This window comes from Erpetoichthys calabaricus, chromosome 7 (assembly GCF_900747795.2).
Source record: "Erpetoichthys calabaricus chromosome 7, fErpCal1.3, whole genome shotgun sequence".
In the NCBI taxonomy this organism is placed as follows: domain Eukaryota; kingdom Metazoa; phylum Chordata; class Cladistia; order Polypteriformes; family Polypteridae; genus Erpetoichthys; species Erpetoichthys calabaricus.
The window spans coordinates 37868245-37884447 of NC_041400.2; the positions used below are offsets into that span (position 1 = coordinate 37868245).

The following is a 16203-nucleotide window of genomic DNA, read 5'->3' on the forward strand; positions in this document are numbered from 1 at the left end:
CAATCCGCTTACTGGGCAAATGACAGTCAGACAGATACAGACGTCTGTGTTATGTGGAGTGTGTGAGCTTATTACAAGCCCCTCAGTTGATTTTCCTTGATATTTACTTTTTTAAATATTAGTGAGCTTTTGGTTTTGGGTCAATTGATTGATTGATGGTTCCTTTTCCTTTTTCATAGTTCATTATTATTTTGCTGTGCATCGATGAAGAGGTTTTCCTCAAAACACGTTGGCCAGATCTACACCTTACATGTTATACCTGCTTAAGCTTCATGATTTTATTTCTCGTAATTGTTGTAAACAACTTGGGCTGTTAGTTCTATTTCTAGTTGGCTCACATTATTTATTATTTTGTTACTTTTTCTATTTTTGTTTTCCATTGTTTTCTGTATATCTATTGTATATATATATATATATATATATATATATATATATATATATATATATATATATATATATATATATATATATATATATTGGCTGTTTGTAATGTATTTACTATATATGTATGTACTTTACATTTTTTTGTATCATCCATTGACATGTATAGAACATTTATTATTGTGTTTTGTTTTGCTTTGTGCACATACTTTGTTGAATTACATGTGGTATATTAAATTTGGGTCTACTGTATATTGTTTTTTTTGGGGAACATTCTAATTTTCTGTGTGTTTAATTTTTGTGTAACAGTTTTTGTTTTACATGCATTGCTCCATTCTGTAACATCTGCCTTTATGTTATTTAAAAAAATATTGAGTAGAATTATATATCGTGACAAAGTTATTTCTTTTTATACATTTAAAATACATATATATACTCTTTTCGGGTTCTGCTTACTTTATCTTTTGGTTCCCACTTTAGCACTTTAATTTTTAAGAGGCTCTCATAGGGGACAGCTGAAGAGCTCTAGTGACTGTAATTCCACAGTGGTTGGCTCTGTATCTTAACATCTTTCTCTCTTTCTCGCTCTGCAGATAAGATGATTGACAGCTAGAACACCTCTGATGTCACATCCAGTGTCCGTCCACTTGGACCCACTTTTTCCTGCCAGGAGGACTGAAAGCTGGGAGCTCCACCATCTTTGGCAGGTCTGTTGGCACTCACATCTGGAGAGATGACTCCACAATAATTGCATGTTTTTTTGACTTTTATTGCATGCACTTATACGGGTTGAACATTGCGGCAGCCTAACTCTTTTTGTTGTGCTCTCTTTCATTTGCAAGGCTAATAAATTACAAAAATATGTCTAACAAACCATTTAAGGACCCCTCCAAAAGAATTATGTAAAAGATACAAGGATAAATCAGTAAGAATCTTCTACTTCTTCTTTCTGCTGCTCCCATTAGGGGTTGCCACATCGGATCATCCAAAATTGTTGTCCGCATATTGATTTGGCAAAATTTTACACCGGATAAATCAGTAAAAATACAGCGTTTAAATCAATGCATAGCAGTTATGTAGTTAAGGGATGGTTAAATCTCATCACATGATTTTGTTTGAGATGAAATTTAGAGTCGAGCAGTCTTCAGATCAATGTGATATATCTGAGGATTAGTGTTAGTTTATGACAGTTTAGTTCAAACAGGCTTTCTTTGAATAAAAGTTTATAGTCCAGGATGGTGTCCTCAGTGCTGGCTGTTCAATCAGTGGTAATTTTAAGATATTCCATCCGAGAGGTAAAATTTGCAAATCAGATTTACTGTACATTTGTATTAAACACCTGCTGTTCAAGTTTCTATTTTATATATTGTTTGATTTGTCGTTCATTATGGTAAGTTTGAATATTGATTAAAATAATCTTCATATGGTTTATTTCCTTCACAACACACAATGTCAGAATGTTTTTGAGATATCTTCAAATATACAGGCAGTTATTTAGAGATTGTAAGGGACGGCCAGCAGCTCCATCAGGTTGGGACAATCCAAGAATGGAAGGATGGGGGAAGGCAGCTACATTTGGACACTGCCTCCCTCAAGACGCTAGATGGCAGGTCCCCTGGAGTATAGTGGTGACCCGGATTCCCACAAGGCATCCTGGGACTTGGAGTTCGCTATCTCAGCCCTGTTGGGTGCCGTGACTCTTTTGATTTGAGACAGCTCGTTAATCAGCCTACACATAAAGCAGGTCATACGTTAGACTTAGTAATTACTAAAGGACTAAAAGTTGATATAAAGCAGGTCATTGATACGGGTCTTTCAGACCATTTTCTTCTACTTTTTAATATAGAAATAATGATAGAAAACACTCATGAGAAGCATATTGTTAAAAAACGCTTCTTTGACTCATCAGCAACTTTAAAACTTACAAACATTCTAACCAATCAGTCCGTTTATAGTGCCAACTATAATAGCGAGGAGAATGTAAATAGTAAGGTGGAAAGATTTAATACTAAAGTGAGGGCTGCTGTTGACATAGTTGCACCTGAAAAGACAGTTAAAAAATCTTCTAGCATTGTTATACCTTGGAAGACCCAAAGAGTGTCTGATTTAAAGAGAACATGCCGTAGAGCTGAGCGTAAATGGAGGAAGACTAAACTAACTATTGACTATGAGATATTAAAAGTTAAAATAACAGAATACAATAACACAGTCCGTCTTGAGAGGCGCTGCTATTTCTCTAAGATTATAAATAATGCTAGTAATCCCAGAGTCTTATTTTCGACAATTGATCATCTGTTAAACCCAGGTAACTCAAAGGAATGCCTCCTAAGTACTTCCAGTAAAACCTGTGAGGCTATCGCTGTATTTTTCAATCAAAAAATTAATGATATTAGAAATAACATAGTATATCTCCCCAACACTAAGGATCCTCCGAAACTCCAGTACTCCATAATAAATAAATTAGAGTCTTTCACTAGGATAGATTTACCTGATTTACATAAAATAATTTCTAAAATGAAACCATCCACCTGTGCCCTTGACCCAATACCAACAAATTTTTTCAAAGAAGTATCGGGTGTGCTTATTGATAATGTTCTTGACATAGTAAATTCGTCATTAGATACGGGGGTCTTCCCAGACTGTCTTAAGACTGCGGTAGTTAAACCCCTACTTAAGAAAAATAATCTCGACCCCTCTGCTCTTGAAAATTATAGACCCATCTCTAACCTGCCTTTCTTAAGTAAAATTCTAGAGAAGGCAGTCATTATGCAGTTAAATGAGAACCTCAATAAACATGCTATTCTTGATAAATTTCAGTCAGGTTTTAGAACAAATCACAGCACAGAAACTGCACTCGTTAAAGTAGTAAATGACTTGCGGATAAATGCAGACAGAGGCCATTTATCTGTTCTCATCCTCTTAGATCTGAGTGCCGCATTTGACACCATTGATCATAATATTCTTAAGAATCGCCTTAGTCAATGGGTGGGCCTCTCTGGCAGTGTCTTAAATTGGTTTGAATCCTACCTGGCAGGGAGAAAATTCTTTGTTAGTTGTGGTAATTATAACTCAAAGACACATGATATTCTATATGGTGTTCCACAAGGCTCTATCCTGGGTCCGCTGCTCTTCTCAATCTACATGCTTCCATTAGGTCAGATTATCTCGGGACATAACGTGAGCTACCACAGCTATGCTGATGACACACAGCTGTATTTATCAATAGCACCTGATGACCCCAAATCTCTTGATTCGCTAACACAATGTCTAACCTGTATCTCAGAATGGATGAATAGTAACTTTCTCAAATTAAATAAAGAAAAAACCGAAATCTTAGTGATTGGCAATAATGGATACAATGAGACTATTAGAAATAAACTGGATGCATTAGGATTAAAAGTCAAATCAGAGGTAAAAAGCTTAGGGGTAACCGTTGATTGTAATCTGAATTTTAAATCGCATATTAATAAGATCACTAGGACAGCATTTTTTCACCTAAGGAACATAGCAAAAGTTAGACCTCTTATATCATCGAAAGATGCAGAGAAATTAGTTCATACGTTTGTCTTTAGTCGGCTAGATTACTGTAATGCACTCCTCTCAGGACTACCCAAAAAAGACATCAATCGTTTGCAATTAGTGCAGAATGCAGCTGCTAGAATCCTTACCAGGAAAAGAAAATCCGAACACATTTCTCCAGTTTTGATGTCACTACACTGGTTACCTGTGTCATTCAGAATTGACTTTAAAATTCTGCTTATGGTTTATAAAGCTTTAAATAATCTCGCCCCGTCTTATATATCGGAATGTCTGACACCTTATATTCCAAATCGCAACCTCAGATCCTCAACTGAGTGTCTCCTTAGAATTCCAAGAGCAAAACTTAAAAGAAGTGGTGAGGCGGCCTTCTGCTGTTATGCACCTAAAATCTGGAATAGCCTGCCAGTAGGAATTCGCCAGGCTAATACAGTGGAGCACTTTAAAAAACTACTGAAAACACATTACTTTAACATGGCCTTCTCATAACTTCACTGTAATTTAATCCTGACACTCTGTATATCCAATTCATTATAATAACTATTCATTCAAAATTTGTACTAACCCCTACTCTCTCTTCTGTTTCCTTTTTCCGGTGTCCTATTGGTGGTGGCTTGTGCCACCACCATCTACCCAAAGCACCATGATGTTCCAACAATGATGGATGGATTAAAAGCCAGAAGTCTGTATAACCATCAGCATCAAGTGACTCCGTGAGAACCCTAACTACAAAGAGGACTATTTCATTTATGTTAGGTAGAATGCCCAAAGAGGACTGGGCGGTCTCGTGGCCTGGAACCCCTACAGATTTTATTTTTTTTCTCCAGCCTTCTGGAGTTTTTTTTTTTGTTTTTTCTGTCCACCCTGGCCATCGGACCTTACTCCTTTTTATGTTAACTAAGGTTGTCTTATTTTAATTTCTTATTTGTCTTTTATTCTTCTTTTCTTCATTATGTAAAGCACTTTGAGCTACTTTTTGTATGAAAATGTGCTATATAAATAAATGTTGTTGTTGTTGTTGTTGTGGGTGCCACCAGGGGGTGCTGTAGAAGGACTGGGGGAGTCGTGCTTTCCTTATAGCCCGGGAGTATGAGGAAGTCACGAGGACGGGAGCCCCAAAGTACTTGCGGGCTGATTAAAGAACTTTAATTCTCTGTCTGACCCGGAAGTGCTGAGGAGTCACGTGGATGGAAGAGCAGAAGCACTTCCGGGTCAAGGACTATTTGAAGGACTGCTGCAGACCCAGCAAGCGAGTCAGAGTGGGGAGGAGGTGAACAATGCTTGCTGGGAGGCGTGGAGGAGAGATTTAAGATTATTGTGCTTGGTATTTGTTTGTTTATTGGTGGCTGTGGTGCTTACAGGCACTATTCAAAGAAGAAAAAAAAATATTTAAATACTTCTTGGTGCTTTTAACGTGTCTTGTCTGTTGGGTTACAAGGGGCAACAGTGACTCCTAATGTTCACAAGGTACAGTATCTGAAAATGTATTTGAGAGATCTTGAAATTCATTTGTGATTTCTTAAAATATATTGCAGATATCTTAAAGTTTATATAAATATATTTTGAGGTATTTGTAAATTAGTTTCATATATCTTGTGTTACTCATTTTCAGATATCTGTAAATGTTAATTTGGCTTGTCACACAAACAGAATGCAGAAATAGAACACTTTATTTGGTTTCTGCAGCTCCTTTATGATTGTTACCTCTTTGAATTAAATTAAAAGGGCACACTGCTAGCATGTGTTTGGAAAATGTGGTGGGATTTTTTTGGGGAAAGAGTTTGTTATTAGTGAAACACTTATACAGATGCAAAGCTAATGCCTATTTGTTGTTTGGAATGCATCAATGTCTTTCTCTTCATTCTTTATTTTGAAAGAAAGAAAGAAAGAAAGAAAGAAAGAAAGAAAGAAAGAAAGAAAGAAAGAAAGAAAGAAAGAAAGAAAGAAAGAAAGAAAGAAAGAAAGAAAGAAAGAAAGAGAAAGAAAAAGACTTTCCATTTTCTCTTCTGTGCACGTGTTTTTCACAGGTATATCCTGCTCAAGCTGCCAAATTTTTTTTTTTGTTCTTTATTTCACCTTATACAATTTCTTGTATTAGGAATTTGTTAGTTTTCGCATACCCCTTGGGGTCAGAGCACAGTGGTTAGCCATTGTACAGCACCCCTGGAGCAATTACAGGTTAAGGGCCTTGCTCAAGAGCCCAGCAGAGTAGAATCTCTTTTGGCAGTGATGGGGGTTCGAACCGGCAACCTTCTGGATACACAATTCTGAAATTGTGGCAAAAAGTTAAGATGCACACCTGAAAGTGAGTGTGACGTTAAGCATTTATGTTCCCTAAGATGTAGAGTATTGGCATCCTGTTCAGAGTTGGGTTATGGCTTACGCCAGCAGTACTGCCAAGAAAATTACTGAATGTCCATGTGTCTTTAGCTTTAGATTACAGAATGAATGAATAAATACAAATATCTGAGCGTAATTAATGGACCCAAGCAATCCAGGGTCCAGGTGCTAGAAGGGGATAAGGACAAAGCTTACACCCTGATCCAATTCTTTAATAGATTTTCCCTCTCACTGACAGCTTCTTCCAATGTTCATTCTCCACACACCACCCCTACTACATTAGCAACTTCAATAACATTAAGTAGAAAAGCCAGTGATGAGTCCACTTCTGATTGTCAGTATGGGCTGTCCATATCGGATGACCAAGTGAGGAGACAAATGAGCAGGCTATACACAGTAAAAGCCGTGGGACCAGACTGGGTCAGTGTTCCGTTCAGACCAGTGGCATCATTGAGAAGCTAGTCTTGGACTAGGGTTTGGCCATTCAAAATTTGAATTGTGGATATCTATCATTACATTTTGACAGAGCTGGTCAACATTAAAGTTACAAACATTTTTTCTCAATTAGGCATATGTAAACCCACAATTTAAATAAAAAACATGTTTTTAACTGGTGAGAGAGTAACTGTTCGATATTTCCAGTTCTGCTTTTAATTGAACAAAATCGAAATACGCGTATCTCAAAATCGGATCTTAACTTTTCAAAATGTTGTAACGGGAATCTTTAAATTGTATTTTGATTATTCAAAAATATTGTACATATCTTAGAATGGAATTTTTATTTTAAAAAAGTATGAGACCTTTTAGTCAGCGTCATTAAGGAAAAATGGAATATGAAATGTAAAATTGGCTTACTCATCTAATTTGGAGTCGGAAAAATATAATTATAATTAGTCTAAGGAAGGTATTAAATGTTAAATGTTAAATCGGCTTGCCATCTGCAGCCCGATGGCGCAACCAGTGAAGGATAAGGCGGTGAGAGCTGCGCAAAGGAGGAAAAGCATTCTGGGGCTGACTCAGCCGGCCGAGAGCGTCTCCGCTGTCACGTGACTCTCTGCTCTGTCCGCGTCCTTAGCAACAGCACAGCGATCCTGAGGGAACGGAAAAAACTGGAAAGAGAAATAAATAATCGACGGTATGTAATATCATATTATTAAAAAAAAGAAAAGGTTATTTAACCTCCACTACCGTATAGTTTGATATAATCTGAAGCGCAGCCAGAATTTTTACTAAATTTATTACAGTCTTGATTTTGGGTTGGGATCAACTTCTCACGCACTCGTCTATTTGCTTTTCTGAGAATTTCTCTTCAAATCCCGAGACGTTTCTTTACAGGTGACTAGCCGCCTTAGATCACCTGGTGTGGGTGTGTTTCTGTGATCTCCATGATGAATATACGTAAGTTCCTAAAACTGTTGCAGCATTGTCTTTACGTAATATAGCATTTAATTGCACAGGGCATGTGGTTATCTCATCTTCAAATAAAACTTCACTGGATCTGATATTTGCCAAATGGTCTAATTCTCTTGTAATGTAATGCAGAATGAAATCATATTCACTCAGCTAAAGACTTCCAATGTATTAAATCAATCAATGTGTATGTTATACTGCCTCATTTGTAGTGGCCTTGTAATGAAATAAAATGTAAATTTAGAAGCATATACACAACATGTTAGAACATTTTTGTTAAATCAGTTTTTTCAAGTACAGAGTTTAAGATAACCTGTCCAGCAGCGAGCACCAAGTAGGAACTGGTCTTTTAAAAATGGGAAATCATCCAGGCTCAGGCACAGGTTATTTTGTTTCACAGTCTAATGCCAGTCCAAAAACATCGACCCACACCTCAGAACAAGTGGAAGACAACAAAACACCTGAGCAGTTGTGAAAAAAGAGCAGTTAACTGGGCTTTTAATGTTGATTTAATTTCGAGCATTCAAGCTGCCACTGAGACAAACAGTGTAGCCATTTTCATAATCATCAAAACAAGAGTCTCTGGTACAACAGGAAAGTGGGCAACGTTTATGACGGATGCTGAGTTCTTGATTCTCTAGCTGTTCTCAGGTGGCATGGCTAAGATTAAAGGCCCAAAGGTAGAACTGCTCGATAACTTTCAACAAGACGCCACTGAGTTGTTAAAACCATTGCATTGGACAGTCTTTGAGTGAGAGAGTAACAGGGGGATGTCTTATCATCTTAATCCAATGTATTTACAAAATAATCTTTATTGTTCTTTCACAAGGTAGAATCAAGTAAAGCTGTTGTTATATTAACTCTTGGAGGGCTGAATATTTTTTTCAAAAAACACAGTATTCTGAAAAGCACACAAAGCAATGGTTTCACATATAAATCAACATGTTTCTGCATGCTGTGACCATCAGTTCACCATCTCTTGTGGCTCAAGCTGCTCATGGGTGGCACGATGGCTGGCAGGAAGGCATGGCAGGCTGGTTGTCAGGCTGCCTTCATGCGGCAGGGGACGGGGACAGCAGCAACAGTTATGGTCGCAGTGTAACACAATCTGGTTTGCATCTCTTGTCATTGTGAGTGGCGGTCCTCGCAGCTGAGCATTGCCATAGGTATGTCAGCTACACAAATATGTTCAGCACCATGATCAGCTGATGCTGGTGCATCACTTTTATTTTCAATCTTGATCTTCAGATCACTTGCGTCAACATCAGAGTGCGACAATTCAGAGTGCAATTCAGTGATAATATGCAAAAATGTCATCCATGGTGTACGTTGCTTTGGGCATTCGCTATGATCTCTCACCAGATGTCGATGCCATTTTTGCTATTGTTTGACCTTCACCACTCATGTGAGTGCAGGGAATCTCAGTCAAACCAACAAAGCTAATTTTCCTTCCAGTCAAACTAAAACATAATGACAACTTTTGTCACCGTTTACAGTTGATTACCACTCTCAACCCCTCCTAATAATAATAATTCATTACATTTATATAGCGCTTTTCTCAGTACTCAAAGCGCTATCCACACAGGGAGGAACTGGGAAGCGAACCCACAATCTTCCACAGCCTCCTTAATGCAAAGCAGCAGCACTACCACTGCGCCACCTGTGAAAAAGTTAAATGACTTTTAGTCATGGGGCATATCACACTTGCTGACTTCAGTTACTGTTCTTGTCTCCAGATGATGCCAGCTTACATGACTCAGAAATTTGCCAACTGTGTGCCAACTTTCCAGCACAGTCCTGCTCAACCCTCTTTGTGACAGCTAATAAAATAGTGTGATGCCTTACAGAACTAGTGCTGTATGAAGGTTAACAGGAACGGCAAGTTTAAGGACAATCTTTGCCCTTTTTCCATCCTGTCATGGTACATAAAACATGAGACATCAGTCAGATGAGCTTCTCTTCTGTTTGTGAGATCCAAAACACTTGTGTCCCTTATTCCTTGTCATTGCATTATATGAGTTCCAGATGGGCATTCATTGATTGTCATCTCTCATGCACAGAGAGTCAACCCCTACGACTAAAGACAAAATCTTTACGCAGACTAGTTGGAGTGAGTCACTGAGCATGTCACACTTGGCAACCGATCTTTATGGGAGCACGGTGCCTCAGACTCGTTATGATTATGTAAATGAAGGCTTTGACTGAAAATCACTGGAAATTTAAAGCAAATCTATTTACCAGTGGAAGGTGATTACAAAAAGATTGACATATCATACGGCAAACCTAATATGGGAACCAAAATTTAAAGTCAAAGAAACCCATCCAGAAAATATGATGAATCAACCATCTATTTTCCAACCCGCTGAATCCAAACACAGGGTCACAGGGGTCTGCTGGAGCCAATCCCAGCCAACACAGGGCACAAGGCAGGCACCAATCCTGGGCAGGGTGCCAACCCACTGCAGGACACACACAAACACACCCAGCACACACTAGGGCCAATTTAGAATCGCCAATCCACCTAACCTGCATGTCTTTGGACTTGGGAGGAAACCGGAGCGCCCGGAGGAAACCCACACAGACACAGGGAGAACATGCAAACTCCACACAGGGAGGACCCGGGAAGCGAATCCAGGTCCCCAGGTCTCCAAACTGCGAGGCAGCAGCGCTACCCACTGCGCCACCGTGCCGCCTTTGATGAATCAGTAGAGAGCCAATGCAATGTATTTTAGTTTTGAATATGCACAGACTTGGACGTCATTCATTAGAGTTGGTGGCGACTTATAAAAGCATTGTATTAGTGATGTCATGAGGTGGGGAACTTCAGGGATCTGCGACTCTTCAAAAGATAGTTTAGTTGTGGCAATGGAGCCATAAAATGACACATCAAAATAAAATGGACGATTATTAAACAAGAAAACATAACGTTCATTAAATTTAACATACTTCTTATGATCAAAGACAAAAAAACTAATAACTAATCTGAATTTTCGGAAAAGTCCAACAACGGTTGACTGTAAGAAAAAAATTTCTAGGCATAATAAATTAACAAAATACAAACAATTCATGACACTTACATGCCCCTCTTGCCTTAATATATGTTTCTCGTTCTCTAATACCAGAATGTTCCAGCAAATCTTTGGTTACCGTATATATTCACATATAAGTTAGGTCTTGAAACCCAGACTCTGACTTGAAAAAAATGTGACACTTCATTTTTTTTTTTTTACATCTTCTTGCCTCCTCCAATCTCGCACACCAGTTTCTCAGACGCATCGAATTTTGTTGCAGCAGTGACGGTACCAATTTCTTTCACCACTTCAATGGCTTTTAATTTAAAACCAGCCTCATATTTTCTTCTGACCAAGCACTCCATCGTAGATAAAGGATGCTCTTACAATAAAGGTGTATGAGGGTGTGAGATTCAAAAAACACAAATCAGTGCAAACGTTGCTTCGGAATAGTTTGGGTATTACCGTGTGGTCACATAGATACAATGTATAGAAAAGAAAGGCGGTGTGCTCCATGGTTACTCTCTCAAGTGGGCGTTAGCATATCGTAATCTCTTGGACCAATAGCGTGAGTTTTCCGCATTCGACTTATATGACCGACATTATAAAATACCAGAAATTATATGGTAATATCAAGCCCTGACTTATCCATGGGAGAACTTCAACGCGAGTATATACGGTATATAAAACATTTCAAATGTGTCCTTTAGCTCTAATCTTGTATATTAATTATCTCTGAATGTTTACAGCTCCTGCGGTGGGTTGGCACCCTGCCCGGGATTGGTTCCTGCCTTGTGCCCTGTGTTGGCTGGGATTGGCTCCAGCAGACCCCCGTGACCCTGTGTTCAGATTCAGCGGGTTGGATAATGAATGGATGGATGTTTACAGCTCATGCAGCACTGCACAAACTTAAAATGTTTCAATTTGTGGATAAATACAAGATAAACCTATATGCAAATATATGTAAATCCAACAAACATCACATTTGCCTGCTTAACTATCTAAATCATAAATCACATTGCTGCACTCTCCACAGGCCACTGGTCCATTAAAGAAGTCAGATATGCTAGAAAACCAAAGCAAGTGCCATTCGGATGAATTGGTTGTACAAAAAGTTTAATATACAAGAGATAGGAAATGGAAATGTGACAGCACAGAGGACTCTCTCTGTTTCATAATCTGGGAAAATCCAATGTTAAATAGGATCAGGAATCTTTACATGTTGTAAATGATTAATTCTTAATTCAATTTCTTCTCATACCAGTCAGAGATGAATAAAGGCAATAACCAGGAGAGCAGTTTAACTGATAGCCTGTGTAGCTAGAAAAAGAGCGCAATTAGAGGTTAGATGGTGTGACTGCTCAGACTAAGAAACTCAAGGTTTTAATTTAGGACAGGACATATACTGTATAAACACATGGCCTAGATGTGTCATCATGAAGAATTTTTGCATCTTGTCTTGGATTATCTAACTGCATAGCTATAAAGAATGTTCTCCTATTTTTGCACATTATTCATTTTAGTTACTCTCTAAATATTGCAGCCTAAGCCATAATTTGGAAGTTACTCTAATTTTGATGCAAGTAATCTGGAGCTTGAGATAAAAAATGAAAGTGACGTACCAGCCTCAGCTGATCGTGGTGCTGAACACATATGTGTAGCTGACTTGCCTACAGCAATGTTCATCTGGGAGGACCACCACTTACAATGACAAGAGGTGCAAACCAGATTGTGTTACACTGCGACCACGACCATCACTGCTACCCCCACCCCTTGCCACACGACTGGCAGTGCCTGGTAACCAGCCTGCTGCACATTCCTGCCAGCCGTCAAGCCATCCGTGAGTTGGTCGAGCCACAAGAGATGGTGGACTGGTGGCTACAGCATGCAGAAACAGATGTTTTATGTCCAGTCCAGTTAAATTATTCAGAAATGTTAGTTGGGCTAGATAGTATTTATAATGCTATAAACCATGAACATAACATATCATAACATTCTCAAATGAAGTTAATCTAATTCTGCGTTTAGGTGATGGTGGAGCCCATCCCAGTTGTATTGGGGGCAAGGCAGGATCCAGCCCTGGATACGGCTCCAGTATACACACACTAATGTTCACACTCACACAGGGCCAGCTTGGAATCATCAGTTAACCTAACGTGCACATCTTATGGAGATGTGGGAGAAAAACCAAAGTACTGTAGAGGAAATCTCACACAGACCTGTTAAAAACAGGCATGAGAAGTTTGCCTTATAGTTTAAATCTTTGTAAACTATTCATCAATGCAAGAAAAATCCACGATTCTTGGCATGAAGTGTAGCGCTGTATCACGGTCAGCACTGTGTTCTTTTGATAAAACATGTTATAACAGACCTGCTCTGAAATGATAATCAGATGATCTCTTGCCTGGGCAGCGTGCCCAGTTTTGCCTTTAAATTCTTTTGTGTTGCGCTGTTGATTGGTAAGGAGAGGTAAATGCCCTGATGACTCCCTGCTTACTGATCAATGTAGTAGGAGGCTGCATCTTTATAAGCATCTAATTTAAGCCCACATTCACCTTAGCCATCGTTTTGTCTTAGGCCTGGGGCTGTCTGGGAGGTCGGCTCAAGCCAAGACAAGTATCAAAATGTCAGACTCCATTTCGGCTGTTTATATCAAGTCATAGTGCCACTTGTGCAGCAAGCTCAGGTGTTCATTAAAGCTCTGAGAATGAGGTTCATGACTCTTACTAATGGAAGGCTTTTATTGTGCCCTCTCACCAGCCTTCATCAGCCAAGTGATTGGTTTCCCTTTAACTCATTTTGTTTGTTTATAGGCTCCACTCTTCCATGAAACTAATTGGACTGTAAATGTGTGCACCAGTTTAGAATAGCCTGGTATTTATAGCAAAGGTGCACCTGAAGGGCAGACGGAAAGATTTAAAGGGTCGTTAAATTGCAGAAGACCTTCAAGAAGACGTGAAGTGTGAACATCTTAATTACCAGCCAAGAGTAAAGTGCTGATGGCTGACGTTACATCGAAACAAGAACCTGATGCTTTCACTTTCTGAGCAGGATTGTTGAGCATCTCTAATAAGCATTGCATACTGCACCAGTTTAGATGAGACTGCATTAAAACTGAGAAGCATGAGCAAAAAACGTGAGGGTAGATAGAGAGGAACAAGGTTACAGGTTGCAGCTCAGAGTTTATGAACTTCATTGTAAAACTGATAGATCCCAGATTTCAAAGTCATCACACGCACATAGTCAGTTTTAATTTCTAAATTGAAGCCTGCAATCTTATCTTGAGACTCTGGCTTGACAGACTTCCTGAAAAGTCTATCTATCTATCTATCTATCTATCTATCTATCTATCTATCTATCTATCTATCTATCTATCTATCTATCTATCTATCTATCTATCTATCTATCTATCTATCTATCTAACAGTACAGCCTCCTTTCAAGTGTGAGTGTCTTGGTTGAATGAGGCCACAGTTCAGAACAAATCCTTGAAGTAAAAGTGATCTGAGATTGATGTTATATATTTATTAAATCCTGAGTAGAGACAATTCAAGAAAGTAATGACTGGAAATTAAAGCTGCCTTAGTTTGAGGAAATTCTTACTTTCTGTGATTATCCATGTGCCTGGTCTTTGTATTTGTGAAACAAGAGTGCTGTCCAATTCCTGGGCCTTAATCCAAATCCATTTAAAGCAAGCATGCCTATCATCTGTCTTATATGGCCTGGGAAGACACTATGTAATCTTTTAAAACATTAACAAGTGGACTTACTTTGCCAGACACCCCTGTAGCATTTTGTTAGTGTTATATGACAAAAAAGAGTCTTTTCATAATGAATAATATGCATCAAGTTACAAAAATGTGTAAGTCTGTCTGATATCAAACTTGACATCTTTAGCCCACAGATTTAATGCACACATTTATACATGGCACCACATCCTTCTAGGGAGAGTCAGTTTACACAGTTCTTAATCTACTAACTCAGGAGTGTCAGACTCCTAGAGGCTACAGGTTTACACTCCTGACACTTTCTTCATTGTTAACCAATTACAGGTGCTAATGGCACAGATTTCTTCTGCCTTAATTTCAGGTGAGGTGCTTTTTAATATTTAGGACGATTAGTTGTTTCCTTTTTTCCTTAACCAGTGGCCAAAAAATGACGAAATGCAAAGTAAGGGTGGCTCTTGAGATTGACACCCCAGCACTTAACTAACTGTTATCAGACCATTATTGAAAACATCAGAACTAGACCCACATTTACTTAATAATTTCAGACCTATTTCAAAATGTATTGTGACAAGCACAGAGAAGGGACAAGGAAACAGCATGAAGGATATGCAGTATGGGTTTTAAGACAAACAGACATATGTATTGTTTTATTCAAAATAGACGAAGCTCTAAACCCTTGTACATCTACGCAAATTTCCCTCTTTTGTAGGAGCCATAAGAAAAGCCTCCTCTACAGCAAATGCGCACCCAGAAACTTGTGATGATCACAGGTCACACTCCATTGCACACGTGAAGACATTTGGTCAGCTCTTTGTGATTCTTCTTTCTATCTCATGCACTCTAAAGGCTCCTGACCATTTTACATCTCCACTGCATGTTGTCTTTCCTAACTCCATCTGGCTAGGCAGCTTCTTCACTCTGGCTACCTCAGTTTCTTATATCCATTGAGGGACAACCAGACACAAGCTCTCCTTACTCCACTCCCCTCTTGCTGATTACCTCGGAATGCCCAGACCCTGGACAATGCTCTCTAGAAAGCTGTGTAACAGACCTGATGCTTCTAGAACTTTCACTGTCAATCAGACAGCTGGCCCCACCCAATCAATGAGTGCTCTCATCTACTGGCTACTACAGCACCTTTTCTTTCTCTCCCTAAAGTTGGAACAACTAGTCGTTGTACTGCTTTAGTCTAATCTTACACATTACAGCTTACTTTAAAATTTCTTGTCTGACTTTCTCACAAGACACAAGACAACAATTATGTTGTTGGATTTAAGTATAATCTTTGACACCTTTGACCATTCTATTCTGCTACATTGGCTGGAAAATTGCATTAGTCTCACGGACACCATCTTCATGCTGTTTGCTTTATATTAATCAAATCAATTTCAGTATGCACAGAAATATGACGATAGTACTCTGTCATTACATTATGAAGTTATATATGGTGTCCCTCGAGGCTCAGGATGTGGACCATTACTGTTTTCACTTTACATGCTGCTTAGAGATATTGTTAGAAAACATAATACTTTCATTCATATTCAGATGATGCTCAGCTAAATCCTTTCTTCAGAACAAATGACATTTCAAAAATACAGCCAGAATGATGAGTATAAACTGATAATGAACTTCTCTTCTGTTTCTCTTTTGGCTATCCTGCTGTGTCACTTGGTGCCATTGCTACATTGCTATTCCTGCCCTTTTGGAGTGACACGTAGATAGTGGGACCCTCTGAATCCAGGGATGCAGGGATTTTGTGTCCTTTTTAGACTTCCAGATACATACTAACATTGTAAA

The 16203-nt window shown here is 38.7% G+C and overlaps 1 protein-coding gene across 1 annotated transcript in view; it reads left to right on the forward strand.

The window, feature by feature from the left end:
• The first annotated feature begins 7324 nt into the window (after positions 1 to 7324).
• The window catches only part of tmem232 (transmembrane protein 232), a 180029-nt gene continuing 171150 nt past the window's right edge, over positions 7325 to 16203 (forward strand). Inside the window, exon 1 of the mRNA XM_028804512.2 lies at positions 7325 to 7393. The gene's annotated coding sequence lies outside the window, so the exon portion shown is untranslated. The remainder of the gene's footprint in view (positions 7394 to 16203) is intronic.